Raw genomic sequence first — 17,531 nt, forward strand, 5'->3', positions numbered from 1 at the left:
TTACAAACATTCATTTCTATGTAATATTAGTATTTAGTCTATACATGTCATTCTTTCAAAATAAGTCATTTTCAACTCCAAAAGATATGGGTTGATAGTGTGATAAAGCTCCGACTAATCTCCAACCTTCGAGCTCCCGAGCACTACAAAATAGGGAAAAAAAAGAGAACGGGGTAAGCATATTGTGCTTAGTAAGTTCATGCAACAAGAATTATACTTACCATATTATACACCTATCATTTAATAACACAAGCACACATCCAATTCACATAAACATATACCAATCACATACAAACTCAACTTCTGCATTAGTTAAGTAAACATCATATAAATTCATTACAAAGACAAATGATTGATGAGCTCATCAATTCCATATTTTCCATTCCCTTGTTACTTTTCCATATTTATCCCGTTGAATTTCCCAGAATTTCGATGAATTTTTAGATGTACACTTTAGTGTACAAATTCGGGTCCGTCAATTCATATTCATGTGCGCACATTTCTATTTTAGTGAGCACACTCCCGTGAACCTCATCCTTACAGCGGGATTACCAGTCCAGGCTAAATCCCCTATAATATAAACTCATAGATTATTGTCGGGATTACCAATCCAGGCTAAATACCCTGCAACGATAATTACTCTAATGAGTTTGGATCTGAATTACCAGTCCATTCTAAATTCAAACCCTAATTCGGATTACTCGTCCGGGCTAAATCCATTTTCCACATATTCTTCGGGAGGGCTATATCGGGATAGGATCACCCGTCCGGGCTAGATCCTTTTTACCGTCAATTCCTTTTCAGAGATCCATCGAATTTTCCTTCTATTCAACCGGGATTTATTTTCTCTTTTCATCAAGAATATCAATACTTCATCAATCATCATACAATGAACATTCAAATCATATTCACATCAATAACAAACATTTCAGGCATTTAAGAATATAATTCAAGTTACACGAACTTATCTCGACACTTGTTCGTAACCAAAAATCTACTAATCCTGAACTTTTTCTTTTCCTCGATCTTACTTCGTATTTGAATTTTCCGGATCTAAATAAATAAAATTAACCATTACTCTAATACTTTTCATGTTCATATGTAACATTCTCTATAATTCCATTATTATTTATAGTGAATTCAAAGCTGTCTTACTGAGTCACAGTCACTAAATTATTTCTATCTTGAGCTAAGGAACTCAAAATTAAGATCCACTAATTTTCTCCGAAACTAGATTCACATATATTCTTTCCATAAAATTTCTAGAATTTTTGGTTTAGTCAATAAGTACAGTTTATTCTTTAAAGTTTCCCCTGTTTCACTATTCAAAAGTTTCAACTTCTCTTCACTAAAAATTAATTATCTCGTTGTAAAAAATTCGGATGATGTTTCCATTTGTTTCTTCTGAAAATAGACTCATTAAGGATTCTAACCATATAAATTATAACTCATAGTAATTTTTTGTAAAATTTTTAATGATTTTCCAAAGTCAGAACTGGGGAACCCGAATTCATTCTGACCTTGTATCACAAAATCTACTATATCTCATGATTTACAATTTCATTGCTCACATCGTTTCTTTTATAAGAAACTAGACTCAATAAAATTTAATTTCATAATTTATTCATCCTCTAATTCAATCTCTACAATTTTTGGTGATTTTTCAAAGTTAGACTACTGCTGCTGTCCAAAACTGTTTTATTGCATAATGTTAATTATCATTCTTTCCCTAAGCTTTCAAGAAATGATAATTCCATCCCTGTTCAATTAACCTCTCAATTGAGCTGATTTTTCTCAACCAACACTTTATTCTATCACTTTAAACTACTTTATAACCTTTGGAAATCAGAATTTTAGCACTAGACTTTAATTCCAAACTTTTTTCACAATTAAGTCCTACAAATCAATTTCTATTGAAATTACCTAATAAAATCATCTCATAAACAAATTAAAGCTTCAATTTCATCCTATTTCATCATAAACTTCCAGCACATATTCATAGCAACTTTCAAATTCATTCATAAAATCAAAAACTAATGAATTTAGTAATAGGACCTAGTTGTAAAAGTCTTAGAAACACAAAAATTACAAGAAAAAGGCAAGGATTAACTCACTTGGTGCAAAAATTATGAAATATCAGCTTGAAGAAACCCTTAGGACGTTTTTTGGCTGATGAGAATGCAGAAAAATAAAGAGAATTCTAGATATTCCACTTTCGTCCTAACTTTTAAAGTAAATTTTACAATATTCCAATTTTACCCTTAATTCTTCAATTCTCCTGATTTTTCTCAGCATATGCCGCCCAAAATATCTTCTTTTGGGCTTATTTGCAATTTATGTCCCTCCTCATTTAACAATTGAGCTATTTAATCCTTCTAGTAACTTTTACACCTTTTTCAATTTAGTCCTTTTAACTTAATTGACTACCCAAACATTAAAATTTTCTAACGAAATTTTAATACCATATTACTAACACTTCATAAATATTTATAAAAATATTTTTGACTCAATTTTATGAGATTATGATCTCGATACCTTGTTTTTACCCAATTTCTTCAACAATTTCTTTTTCTAACTAACCACTAAATCGGTAAAATTCTTCTATCTATATTTTCATACGATTTTCCTATCATATCAATATTCATGCAAAAATATTAAAATAAATTTTTCTTTAAATCGGATTTGTGGTTACAAAACCACTAGCATTGAATTTGGGCCATTACAACTCTCCCCTCTTAAGGATTTTCGTCCTCGAAAATCTTACCAGTAAAGAGGATCAGGTATTGTTTCCTCATTGTCTCTTCCGGTTCCCATGTTGCTTCCTCAACCCCGTGCTTTTGCCATAATACTTTCACCAAATTTATCTTTTTATTTCTAAGCTCATTTGTTTCCCGTGCCAATATCTTGATCGGTTCTTCATTGTAAGTCATATCCGGCTGAATCTCCACTTCTGTCGGAGAAATAACATGTGAAGGATCTGATCGATACTGTCGTAGCAACATGAAAAACATTATGAATTCTATCGAGTTACGGTGGTAATGCCAATCGATAAGCGACCGGTCCAATTCTTTCTATGATTTCATTTGGCCCGATAAATCTTGGACTGAATTTACCCTTTCGACCGAATCGAAGAACTTTCTTCCAAGGAGACACTTTTAAGAATACCTTATCACCCACCTGAAATTCAATCTCTTTTCGTTTAAGATCAGCATATGACTTCTGACGATCGGAAGCTACTTTTAGACTATCTCGAATCACCTTGACTTTTTCTTCTGTTTCTCGAAACTAATCAACCCCATGTATCTTCTTTTCACTAAGCTCTGTCCAATATAACGGTGTTTTACATTTTCTACCATACAAAGCTTCATACGGAGCCATTTTAATACTGGACTGATAACTGTTATTATAAGCAAATTCAATCAAAGGTAGATACTTTTCCCAATTACCTTCAAACTCTAATACACAACATCGGAGCATATCTTCCAGTACCTGAATTACACGCTCAGATTGGCCATCTGTCTGAGGATGAAATGTAGTGCTGAAATGCAATTGAGTACCCAAGGCTTCTTGCAATTTGTCCCAGAAACGAGATGTAAATCGGGGATCTCTATCAGAGATAATAGAGATTGGCACTCCATGCAGCCTAACAATTTCATATATATATAGTTCAGTCAATTTATCTAGAGAAAAATCCATACGTACCGAGATAAAATGTGCTGATTTTGTTAATCGATCAACGATCGCCCAAATGGAATCTATCTTTTTCGATGACAGTGGTAATCCCGACATAAAATCCATAGTAATTCTTTCCCATTTCCATTTCGGTATAGTAATTGGCTGGAGCAATCCCGAAGGTACTTGATGTTCTGCTTTGACCTGTTGACATATCAGACATCTTGATACAAACTCAGAAATATCACGTTTCATACCTGGCCACCAGTACTTCTTCTTCAAATCATTATACATTTTATTACCTCCCGGATGCACGAATATAATACCACTGTGTGCCTCGTGTATAATCTTCTGTACAAGCTCTGAATTCTTTGGTACACATACTCTTCCTCTGAATAATAAACAACCATCAATCCCAATCTGAAATTTTGAATCATTACCTAACTCACATTGTACCCATTTAGCCTGTAGCTTCTTATCATTTTTTTTAGCTTCATATATTTGTTGTAGAAATGTCAGTTTAACTCTCAACTCAGCTACGACTGAACCATCATCAACCAAAGACAATTGGGCATTCATAGCTCGCAAAGCAAACAGAGATTTTCGACTTAAAGCATCAGCAACAACATTAGCCTTACCCGGATGGTAATCAATAATCAAATCATAGTCCTTTATCAATTCAAGCCACCTACGCTGTCTCAAATTCAGATCTTTCTGTGTCATCAGATATTTCAAACTTTTATGATCAGTATAAATATGACATTTTTCATCATACAAATAATGCCGCCATATTTTTAATGCAAATACAATAGCAGCTAATTCAAGATCATGCACCGGGTAATTTATTTCATGTGTCTTAAGTTGTCTCGAAGCATAAGCTATAACTTTACCTTCTTGCATCAAGACACAACCTAAACTATTTAATGATATATCACTATAAATAATAAATTCTTTACCCGATTTAGGTTGTACCAACACAGGTGCTTTTGTCAACAAATCTTTCAATCGGTCGAAACTCTGCTGGCATTCCTCAGTCCACTCGAATTTAACATCTTTATATAATAAACGGGTTATCGTAGAAGCTATCATAGAGAACCCCTTTACAAATCTCTGATAATAACCAACTAAACCCAAGAAACTTCTAACTTCAGATACATTTTTTGGTGGACTCCAATTGACAATAGCTGAGATTTTACTCAGATCTACCTTGATGCCTTCTGCGGATACAATATGTCTGAGAAAACCCACTTCTCGAAGCCAAAATTTACATTTACTGAATTTAGCATATAGCTTCTTTTCTCGCAGAATTTGCAACACAATTCTCAAATGTTCTGCATGCTCATTTTCATCTCGGGAATAGACTAAGATGTCATCAATAAAAACTACCACAAACCTGTCTAAGTACGGTCTGAATATCCGATTCATCAAGTCCATAAATACTACAGGTGCATTAGTCAGCCCAAGCGGCATAACCAAAAACTCGTAATGCCCATACCCGGTTCTGAAAGCTGTTTTCGGTACATCTGACTCCTTTACCTGTAACTGATAGTAGCCTGATCGGAGATCCATTTTTGAAAATACAGTGGCACCCTTCAATTGGTCAAACATATCATCAATCTGAGGCAACGGGTACTTATTCTTTATGGTGACTCTATTAAGCTGTCAGTAATCAATACATAATCTTAAAGACCCGTCCTTCTTCTTCACAAATAGAACTGGAGCACCCCAAGTTGAATGACTTGGTCGGACAAAACCCCTGTCAACAAGTTCTTGCAACCGTGTCTTTAACTCCTTTAATTCCGTAGGAGCCATAAGATACGGAGCTATGGAGATCGGAGTAGTTCTCGGAATCAAATCTATAGAAAATTCCACTTCTCTTTCTGGTGGCAACCCTTGTAATTCCTTTGGAAACACATCAGAAAATTCACATACAACTGGCACTGCCTGGATCTTTGACTCAGATACCTTATTGTCTAACATATATGCCAAATAAGCATCATACCCTTTTTTGATACACCTCTGAGCTGTCAGCACTGAAATCACATTAGATAATTCCTCTGTCTGATCAGATTTAACCTGAAGTAATTCTCCATTCTGACACTTCAACAAAATATATTTCTGTCTACATTTTACTACTGCATCATGCTGAGTTAGCCAATCCATACCCAATATCACATCGAACTCATCAAAAGGAAGTAACATCAAGTCAGCCGAGAAACAATAACCTCTTACCATCAGTGGATAATTTTTACCAACTTTATCCACCATCACAAACTGGCCCAGGGGGTCGAGACTTTAACCACAAATTCAGTAGGTTCAACAAATAAATTTTTAACAAATACTAAGTTTGTGCATATGTATGAATGAGTAGAATTAGGATCAATCAATGCAGTAATATCAGTATCAAGTAAAGAAAATGTATCAGTAATAACATCAGGTGCTGAAGCATCTTCCCTAGCACAGATGACATATGTCCTAGTAGGTGCTCGTGCCTCAGGCCTGCCTGCAGTATCTCTCGTAGCTCCTTGGCTACCACCGACATCACCAAATGGTCGAGGTGGTCTACCCCTCGAAACTGAATTACTCGGCTTCGATGTCTGTTCAGCTTCTTTTTCACCCCTTTCTGGACAATCTCTGATGAAATGATCGAAAGAACCACATCGGTAACAAGCCCCGCTCTTTAATCAGCATTCAGTAAAATGAGTTTTATTACAGTACTGGCATCTTGGCTTAGGGGTACCAAAACTGCCAACACTGGTCACTGATGGAGTAGAGGGTCTTGGATTAGTACGCTGAAAACCTCGCTCTCTACCAGAATACCCAGTGGCTGAGGTAAAATGGTCCTGGTATTTCTTCAATTTCTTTGAAGCAGAAAACTGAGATTTTTCCATCGATCTTTTACTGAAAACTTGAGCTTCTCTTTCAGCTTGTTTCTTTTCTTTGCTTAATTCTTCTACTTTATAAGCTCGATCTGCCAATGTAGCAAACTCTCAAATTTCAAGAATTCCGATCAGTAGCTTAATTTCTTCATTAACCCTTCTTCGAATCGTTTGCACATTCCAGCCTCTGATTGTACCCATTCCCGAGCATATTTACTCAATCGGACAAATTCTCTTTCATACTCAGATACTAATCTGTTACCCTGTTTCAGCTCAAGAAATTCTTTTCTCTTTTGATCAAGGAACCTCTGACTAATATATTTCTTTCTGAACTCGGTCTGAAAGAATTCCCACGTAATTTCTTCTTTCGGAACAACTGAAACTTTAGTATTCCACCAGTGGTAAGTTGTATCTTTTAGCAATGATACTGTACATTTCAGACACTCTTCTTGTATGCAAGACAATTCCTCCAAAACCCGAATAGTATTCTCTAGCCAAAACTCAGCTCGTTCGGGATCATCATTAACTGTAACTCTAAATTCCTCTGCCCCATATTTTCTAATTTTATCAACCGGAGCTTTCCCTTTTCTGATAGATTTGGCACCTGTACCCTATAAAATCTCGGGAACCGATGAAGGAGGAGGAGGGGGAGCTTGAGTTCGCTGCACTACAGGGTTAGTTCTTATATACTGAGTAAACCATTCATTCATCATTTGATAGAAGGTCATTTTAGCTTCTTCATTTTGGTCCCTTGTCTCGGACCTTCTACTAGTAGTAGCTTCAGCTTCTCTTTGTTCTGAAGCTACAGCATGACTCCCGGCTTCCTCGGGTTGAGCTCGGTCGGCAGACATTTACTATAAGAAAATCATATTTCAAATGATCAGGAGATATCACACTATCAATAATAATTTAAATGGCATGTATAGCTAATCTCATATTTGCTACGTTGGTCCAAGAATAGGCTAAACTATAGCTCTGATACCAACAAATGTAATACCCCCTACCCGTTTCCGTCGCCGGAATAGGATACGAGGCATTACCAGATTTTACTGAATTAATTTTTCTGTTATTATGAGTTTAATTACTATTCATTTATCGAATCATGTCATGGCGTCCCTTGGATGGGCCTCCGAAGCCCAAAACATGCATCGGGACTAAACTGATATTAAATCGAAGCCATAAGAAATTTTTCACAAAATCTCAAAGTTATACTTACTCTAGCCATACCAACAGCTAAGTTACAAATATTCATTTCTATTTAATATTTGTATTTAGTCTATACATGCCATTCTTTCAAAATAAGTCATTTTCAAATACCAAAAGATATGGGTTGATAGTGTGATAAAGCTCCGACTAATCTCCAACCTTCCAGCTCCCGAGCACTACAAAATAGGGAAAAAAAGAGAACGGGGTAAGCACATTGTGCTTAGTAAGTTCATGCAACAAGAATTATACTTACCATATTATACACCTATCATTTAATAACACAAGCACACATCCAATTCACATAAACATATACCTATCACATACAAACTCAACTTCTGCATTAGTTAAGCAAACATCATATAAATTCATTACAAAGACAAATGATTGATGAGCTCATCAATTCCATATTTTCCATTCCCTTGTTATTTTTCCATATTTATCCCGTTGAATTTTCCAGAATTTCGATGAATTTTCAGATGTACACTTTAATGTACAAATTCGGGTCCGTCAATTCATATTCATGTGCACACATTTCTATTTCAGAGAGCACACTCCCGCGAACCTCATCCTTACAGCGAGATTACCAGTCCAGGCTAAATCCCAGTAATATAAACTTATAGAGTATTTTCGCGATTACCAGTCCAGGCTAAATCCCCTGCAACAACAATTACTATAATGAGCTTGGATCTGAATTACCAGTCCAGGCTAAATTCAGACCCTAATTCGGATTACCCGTCCGGGCTAAATCTATTTTCCACATATTCTTCGGGAGGGCTATATCGGGATAGGATCACCCGTCCGGGCTAGGTCCTTTTTACCGTCAATTCCTTTTCCGAGATCCATCGAATTTTCCTTCCATTCAATCGGGATTTATTTTCTCTTTTCATCAAGAATATCAATACTTCATCAATTATCATACAATGAACATTCAAATCATATTCACATCAATAACAAACATTCCAGGCATTTAAGAATATAATTCAAGTTACATGAACTTACCTCGACACTTGTTCGTAACCAAAAATCTACTAATCCTGAACTTTTTCTTTTCCTCGATCTTGCTTCGTATTTGAATTTTCTAGATCTAAATAAATAAATTTAATCATTAATCTAATACTTTTCATGTTCATATGTAATATTCTCTACAATTCCATTATTATTTATAGTGCATTCAAAGATGTCTCACTGAGTCACAATCACTAAATTATTTATATCTTGAGCTACGGAACTCCAAATTAAGATCCGCTAATTTTCCCTAAAACTAGACTCACTTATCTTCTAACCATAAAATTTCTATAATTTTTGGTTTCGCCAATAAGTACATTTTATTCTTTAAAATTTCCCTTGTTTCACCGTTCGACAGTTTCGACCTCTCTTCACTAAAAATTAATTATCTCATTGTAAACAATTCGGATGATGTTTCCATTTGTTTTTTCAGAAAACATACTCATTAAGGATTCTAACCATATAAATTATAACTCGTAATCACTTTTTTAAAATGTTTAATTATTTTCCAAAGTCAGAACTGGGGAACCCGAATTCATTCTGACCTTGTCTCACAAAATCTATTATATCTCATGATTTACAATTTCATTGCTTACACCGTTTCTTTTATAAGAAACTAGACTCAATAAAATTTAATTTCATATTTTATTCATCCTCTAATTCGATCTCTACAATTTTTGGTGATTTTTCAAAGTTAGACTACTGCTGCTGTCCAAAACTGTTTTATTGCATAATGTTAATTACCATTCTTTCCCTAAGCTTTCAATAAATGATAATTCCATCCCTGCTCAATTAACCTCTCAATTGAGCTGATTGTTCTCAACCAACACTTTATTCCATCACTTTAAACTACTTTATAACCTTTGGAAATCATAATTTTAGCACTAGACTTTAATTCCAAACTTTTTTCACAATTAAGTCCTACAAATCAATTTCTATTGAAATTACCTAATAAAATCATCTCATAAACAAATTAAAGCTTCAATTTCCTCCTATTTCATCATAAACTTCCAGCACATATTCATAACAACTTTCAAATTCATTCATAAAATCAAAAACTAATGAATTTAGTAATATGACCTAGTTGTAAAAGTCTTAGAAACACAAAAATTACAAGAAAAAGGCAAGGATTAACTCACTTGGTGCAAAAATTATGAAAAACCAGCTTGAAGAAACCCTTAGGATGTTTTTTGGCTGATGAGAATGCAGAAAAATAAAGAGAATTCTAGATATTCCACTTTAGTCCTAACTTTTAAAGTAAATTTTGTAATATTCCAATTTTACCCTTAATTCTTCAATTCTCCTGATTTTTCTCAGCGCATGCCGCCCAAAATATCTTCTTTTGGGCTTATTTGCAATTTATGTGCCTCCTCATTTAACAATTGAGCTATTTAATCCTTCTAGTAACTTTTACACATTTTTCAATTTAGTCCTTTCACTTAATTGACTACCCAAACATTAAAATTTTCTAACGAAATGTTAATACCATATTACTAACACTTCATAAATATTTATAAAAATATTTTTGACTCGATTTTACGAGATCGAGATCTCGATACCTTGTTTTTACCCAATTTCTTCAATAATTTCTTTTTCTAATTAACCACTAAATCGGTAAAATTCTTCTATCTATATTTTCATACGATTTTCCTATCATATCAATATTCATGCAAAAATATTAAAATAAATTTTTCTTTAAATCGGATTTGTGGTTACGAAACCACTATTCCGATAGCATTGAATTTGGGCCATTACAAGTTCAAAATTTGTTTGTGCTGATTTATTCGTAATTCATCAAAAATCTTACCGATGCCATACTCATCAATAGGAAAACACTTCTTACCACTATGGAAGATGTAATCACCATCATTTAGAATATGACAATCATACAAATCGAACTTTGTATGTGAATAATCTTTATCATACACGATCACACTTTGTTCATGCTGATTTAATCGAACGCCTTGAATAAAATTGCCAACAACAAACTTATCATAGAAAAAACTTTTCATGGCACTAGTTGAAACGAAATCATCAACAATAATAGACGAACGAAAATTAACTAATTCAATGTGAAAAGCTCTTTCGCAAAAAAAATTCAGCAATCTTGTCAATAACATGCGAGTGAATGTGTTGAAACTCGCGCAACAAGGAACCCTTACCTTGCTTACCTTTGAGTGCTGGTGGACTAAGGTCATCTACAATCTTACCTTTGCTGAACAACTTGAACCACCTCTCTTTTCGAAGGTAATGAAGATGAAACTTACTAGTTGATTCTTCAGAAACCTGGAAAGAAACAATACGAGAAAAATTTAGATGTGGGTTAGTGATCACATTCCTTACTTCTTCTTGTACTCTTGCATCTTTCTCACTCGTTTCCTCAAGCTTTCTTTCTTTTTTTACTTTAATCTCTTTTTCAATTTTCTTTTCTTTTTCAAATTCTTTTTCACTCTCAACCTCTTTTTGCTTTCTTTCACTCTCTTTCGCTTTTTCAATTTCTTGTTTTTTTTCTTTCATTTCTTTTTTTTGTTTCTAGATTTCATTCCATATTCGCTCATTTTCTCTCATTATCATTACTTGTCTTTCTTTTCTTTTTGTCTCTTTCTTTCATTACAAAAAGATGATAACTTATAAAAATCGTAACAACAAGCTTCTCGTTGGAAAGAAAAGGTAGAATCTTCATGCCAGCCACGATCAACTCTTTGTGAATAACCCTCCGTGGGCAAATATTTTGATGCATAGGAAACTCGTTCATCTCTTCCTGTTTGATCCTTCGTGGATGAGTACTTTGGGGCATACGAAGACCGACTTGTGATTTCTTGTTCATTACCTTGAAAAACTTTATACTCGAAACTTGCTTTGCATCGTCTTGAATTCCTCGTTAAATAGGAATCATGATTTAAATCTCTTCTCAAATAATCATGGGATGTGTGCTTTCGTGATGATCTTGTCTCCATCTCTTGACCCGATGAATTTGGCTTTTGTCGGGCCCTTTCCTCCACTCGATCCAATCGATCATGCAATTTATCAAGTTTTGATTTCACCATTCTATGCATCTCTTGCATCAAATATTGGAATTCTAATTCGAAAAATTCTTCTTGAGACAATTTTTTTTGCTGAAAAGAAAAGTGATTAAAATAAAATAGAAAGTAAATACCTCACCACAAAATCTCACGTTTCACTCACAAAGAAAAGTTCACTCAATTTTCCTTTTATTCTTCTTGGATGGTCTCACCAAACTTACGTGCCTTTTACCGCTCGCTTAGTCTCTCAAAATTCGTAAATCAACTCATTTAGACTTATAAGCTAGTCTATGGGTCGGCTTCAACGAGTTTAAAAGGGAAAGTCGATATAAAGGTGTTAGGTAGGCTAAAAAGAAAGATAGTTTGTTTTAAGTGTGGCGTGAAAAGATGGGATGATAGTATAAGGGAATTTGCTAATCGGGAACACCAAATGTTGAATTTCAAACTTTGCAACACTTTCAAATTTTTTTTCTTTTTTTTCGAGATTTTTTTCCTTTAATTTTTTTCACTACATATAACTTCAATACAATTTATATTACACCACAAAAATTTTTTTTCAATTTTTTTCGAATTTTTTTTCAAAATTTTTTTTGCAAACTTACTCCGGCATTTCACGAATGTCCGTACTCCTCGATTTTGACTAGCTCTGATACCAAATGATACGAACCGGCTCGATGATGTGAGTCGAGTCGTTGATGTGCTCGATCGTTTAAACAGAGAAGTATCGTTCTTGCTTGGAGTTTGAACTTGTTCTGCTAATTGTAGACTTAACGAAGGTTTGCAAAGTGTCTTGAGAGTAGGATAGGTGATGGTTCGGCTAAGAAGTGTTTAGGGATAGGATAGGTGATGGCTCAGCTAAGGAAAGTAACAAGTAAGGCAATGAAGATAGCAGGAATGGATAGGTAAACTTAAGGTCAAGAATGAACCAATACTATTAGTGAGTATTGACCCGAGACTTATTAACACTTAAGGTGATGGATAGTTGATAGAAATTACCTTGACCCAATATCTATTAAGAGATAAGAACCAAAGGTGTCGGGGTTAAACGCCACACTCGGGATTGAGTGATAAGTTCAAAGAAACAAGACAGACACCACTAGCAAGCTAGATAAGTCTACTTAAGTCTTAAACGAATTTAGAGAGTTGAATAAACTCACAAATGAATTAAAATTCATAAAATGTCCAGGTATGTTGTCTAACCCTTAAAATGATTACAAAACAAACTATTTATAGCTAAATTCCTAGGCTAGCTGAATGGACACTTGAGCAACTAAATGGACAGCTGATTTCAACTTTTAATAAACTGAAAAATTCCAGAATAAATCCAAATAAATTCCAGGTCTATATTCAGCTCTTTATAATGCCATTGGACAGCTTCTAGATGAAGAAGAGTTAGCTGAATGTATTTGGAAGAGTTGGGAGTTGATTGGTCATGTCTAAGTTTGGCCAAGTGCTTAAATGGGCTCCTTAAATCTTGTCTTGAGAAGCTGAACGTGCAGCAGCATTTTAATGGGAGTTTTGGAGCATGAACAGCCCAAATAGTGTGAATTGATGAACTCCAACAACCTCCAAGTGTGAAGGGACGAAATTGATCAGCCACCATGTGAAAAAAACCTCCAGCAATGTGAACATCTTAAATTGCTGCCTTGAAGAGATAAATGATCAGCTAAAAAAATGAAAAGTGCAGCTCCAAGGTTCATGTATGACCGAATACATGCTGCTCATTAAAGGAGTTCAATGAATGTGCAAATGCATGCATATCCAGTAGCCATCTTCAATGAATCGACAAATGCATGCAAGGGCTGCCAATGTCCATGCCGTCCCCTTACAAGTACCTGTACAAATTAAATTGAACAATTAATTAGTTTTAAACATCATCAATTCGGCTGGAACAAGGACAGCTTAAATAAGGCTACAGCTAAGACAACTTGAATAGCTCATTCGACTGGAAAAATTAATTATCAACAAATGATAAATTTGTCCTAAACTTGACACATTAAAATTATGCACTAACTAGAACACATTTAAGCTTAATTAAAAAAATGTCCAGAATTTATTCACATTAAAATTAAAATTAAATTATTTGAGCTGAAATTTAACTAATTAACTAACTCAATAAATTTATTCCAACAACTTAAATGCATGCAATTAAATAAATTGAAATCAAGCTCAAGGAGCTAGCAGTAAGCCGAATTGAGCTCCATTGGATGGGTCGAGCTAAGAACAAGCTGGGAAAACTAAGATTGAGCTCATTGAGCTGAAGTTTAAGCTTCATCTTGCACTTGGGCCCTCGTGTTTTGATCATTCTCGATGGCGTCGAGTGGTATCGAAACATGATGCAGCCGGGATCGCATCACCATCGATAGACGATTTTCCTTATGAGAGAGAGAGGTAAGTTGAACATTGATACTTCTCCACAAGTGCTACAAGGTAAAAAAGGTAAGAAAACATTAGAAATTGATTTAAGAAGGCATACCTTAAATGTTTTTTTATAAGTATGCTACTGCTTTTGTTTGTAAAGCATTTCCTTACAACTTGTTTTCTCGTTCGTCAAATTTTATTAAACCTTGGTCTGAAAGTTCAATTGATTTTATGGGTTTATCTAGATATGTCAAGGTTACTTTTGTTGCATTCAATATGTATTTTAAATGACTTTATGCATTTGATCTTGCAACAAAATTTTCTATCTTAGACTTTACATATGAATTTTTAAATAATAATATTGAACTTCTGAATTTTGATTATTATGTGAAATTATTGACTAATCTTTGGAAATTCTTATAGATGACCATACATATTCAAAAGAAGTTACAATTTATTTTTTTACTTGAACACTCATGTGTCTAACATTTTTTTGTTTAGTTTTGATACCTTGTTTTTAAAGGAGACATCCATGATCGAAGCTAATTTGAAGGATCAAAATAATGCCTTTGATCCTCGAGATAGTTTGGGTGCACAAGAAAGTTGAGGTAAGTATTTTTTTATTTTATTATTATTTATTCTAATCCATTTTCTTTTGGGGCAGTTAAAGATTCGAGGATGAATCTTCTTGAGGAAGGGGAATGATGTAAGTCTCAATGCCCAAAATCAGGCTCATGAACGTGATGGACTCAAATTTCCTCAAGGCTCAATAACGAGGTCAAAGGCCAAGCAAATCTGAGCAAGATTGAATGGGACCATCCAAGACTTCGTTATCAAAGCCCTAAATGCACATACAACCAAAAAAGAAAATCAAGATTCACTTTCTTGTTTTCAAGAAAATTAAGAAACCGAATCTTGGTCCAATTTTGTTGTTTCAAACAATTTCAGAAATCAAGAAAATCAAGATTTTAAATATTGGAAATCTTGGTCCAAGAAATAAAATCTTGTAGCCAAAGCTTATTGGATTTCATGTATGAGTTTGAACGAGCCAATTTTGAGAGCAAACGGATCACAATACCAAATTCTTGAAAAAATGGCCCATTAAGATGTCTATAAGCTCATCATGAAGTTTGAAAAGTAATTTAACTAAATATCAGGCCAAATTATCAAAGTGACCCAAATTGTAAAATATTTAAACTATAGGTCCAATTTTATTTTAATAGGTGGATCATCATGTAAGAATTCAACCTAAGGAGCCCATTTAATTCCTTAGGTCGAATTCCCATTAAATGTCCACTCTTAGAATTTTTTTATTTTTTTATTTGATGAGTTGTCATGTTAGTTATTCCATCAGGGTTAGGAAAACTTATTTTGGGGGCCTAGAAGTAGCATGGACATCCACCCCTTAAAAATGAACAATTATTTTTGTTTTTTTAATTAATAATAATTATCTTTGAGTTCTTCTTCAAGAATTGCTCTTGAGTTTCTTTTAGAAGTTGTTTTAACAATGCTTTAGGTTGTGGGAATCATCTTCAAGCTTTTTCTTGCTAAGATTTCTTTCTTGGAGGGGGAATTAGAGCCATTGAAAGGAGTTGTGGATTCTTAATGCTTCCAAGGCTTCTTAGGACGTCATCTTCTCTTTTCTAACCTTCATTTATCGTTTCTTGTTTATTTTAATTTAGTTCTTATTGTTTTGGCTTACTGATTTTATTGATTTTCATTCTAGGTTAGAATTGCTTTAAGAGAGACGTTCTTCTATCTTATTCCATCAAGAAACGCATCAAAATTAGGAGTTTTAATCTTTTCTTGCTGTTTTAAACATTCTTGCACAAAACATTTTGCTTTTGTCTTTAAAATCACTTCTAACAAATTTATTTTGTGTTTTATTTTTCCAGATCTGGTTGGGGCATTTTCTTGAGGTCCAAGGACAGTTTCTTTCCATCCAAGAAACCCTAATTTGTTTTCTTTTAGACTATTTACCAGCCGTTTCATCTTTCTTTTGTTTTAATTTCGTTTGACTCTCCTTTGTGAAAACTAATCTGTTTTCATTGTTTCTCGTTTTAGTTTACATTCGTCTAGAGATCTAGGTTAAATCTGCAACTTAGACAAGCTACAATCTTGCTCCACATGCATGTCGTATCATTTCGTATCACAGTGGCAACATCCTCGGTGATTTGAAGTCCACCCGACCCACCACGGTGCTTAACGAGAAGGCTTCTTCTATAACTCATCCCCTTTCATCCGCTGCTGCCGTCACCCGATTTCTTCCTCCCATTGCCGAAATTGATATGCCACTCGTCAACTTTCCCACCCTTTATGGACAGCGCTGCCAAAACCGCAACCATAACCACTTAACAAATCGTCGAACCGCGATTTTCCCATCTTTCTCCTAGACGCTTGGAAAATCGAAAAAATAAATAGAAATCTAAACTACCATGCTATAAAAGTAGACATAATTGTGCTATAGAAACAGACATAATTGTGCCATAAAAGCAGACAAAACCATTGGAAGAAAACTTTAATGGAGAAAATTTTTTCCATGGACGAAAAGTTCATGAAAGCCTAAACACAAAAATGGAATGAAAAAATTCTTCATTTGAAAATGCGTAAGTGAACTATAAGCAAAAAGCGTTTAACGACACCAATAAAAATACTTATGCTCGCCTTTACGACGGTTACCCCCCAATCTTTTTATTCTTAAATATTGATAATTTATCATATATGATTTTTTTAGATATGTTGTTTTTTTTTATAAAAAGAGTATTGTTTCTCTTATATTTTATTCTTTTATAAACATCAACTATTATTTGAGGTGTTTTAAAATAACGGTTCATTAATCGTCATTATAAACTTAATATCATTGGGCAATTGGGTTTTGAAGACTTTATTTCACTTAATGCTTCTATGATATTGCTTGACGCCCAAGTATCAACCACTCTACTGCATTGGCAATGTTGAATCTTAAAAACACCAATTTTTTAGGAGGCCACTTAGTGACATTACATTCATATTCTTCTATATTTTCTTGATGTCATATTTCTTTTCATGATACTCTGTGTTTTTTACCTCGTGTATATGTGAGCAATATAAAAAAATCTTACATTGGTTGTGTACAGGCTAATGAAAGGGTTTAAATATAGTCTTACTCTTTACCCTCATTAAGTAATTGGGCTAAAAACTTAACCCACACGCGTCACTGTCGTCCGGCCCAATCCGTGTTAACATGTATCTACGACACGTATCTCGCATGTTTATTTTTGGATAAAACTTCTATATTATTTTTCAGAAAATAAAGAAAAAAATTGGTCAATAAAAAATATCTTTTTTGAACTATTTTTAGAAAACTGTATGTCAGTTTTACCTTTTTGCCACTGTGTTTTACTAT

This window comes from Gossypium hirsutum, chromosome D01 (genome assembly GCF_007990345.1).
Source record: "Gossypium hirsutum isolate 1008001.06 chromosome D01, Gossypium_hirsutum_v2.1, whole genome shotgun sequence".
NCBI lineage: Eukaryota > Viridiplantae > Streptophyta > Magnoliopsida > Malvales > Malvaceae > Gossypium > Gossypium hirsutum.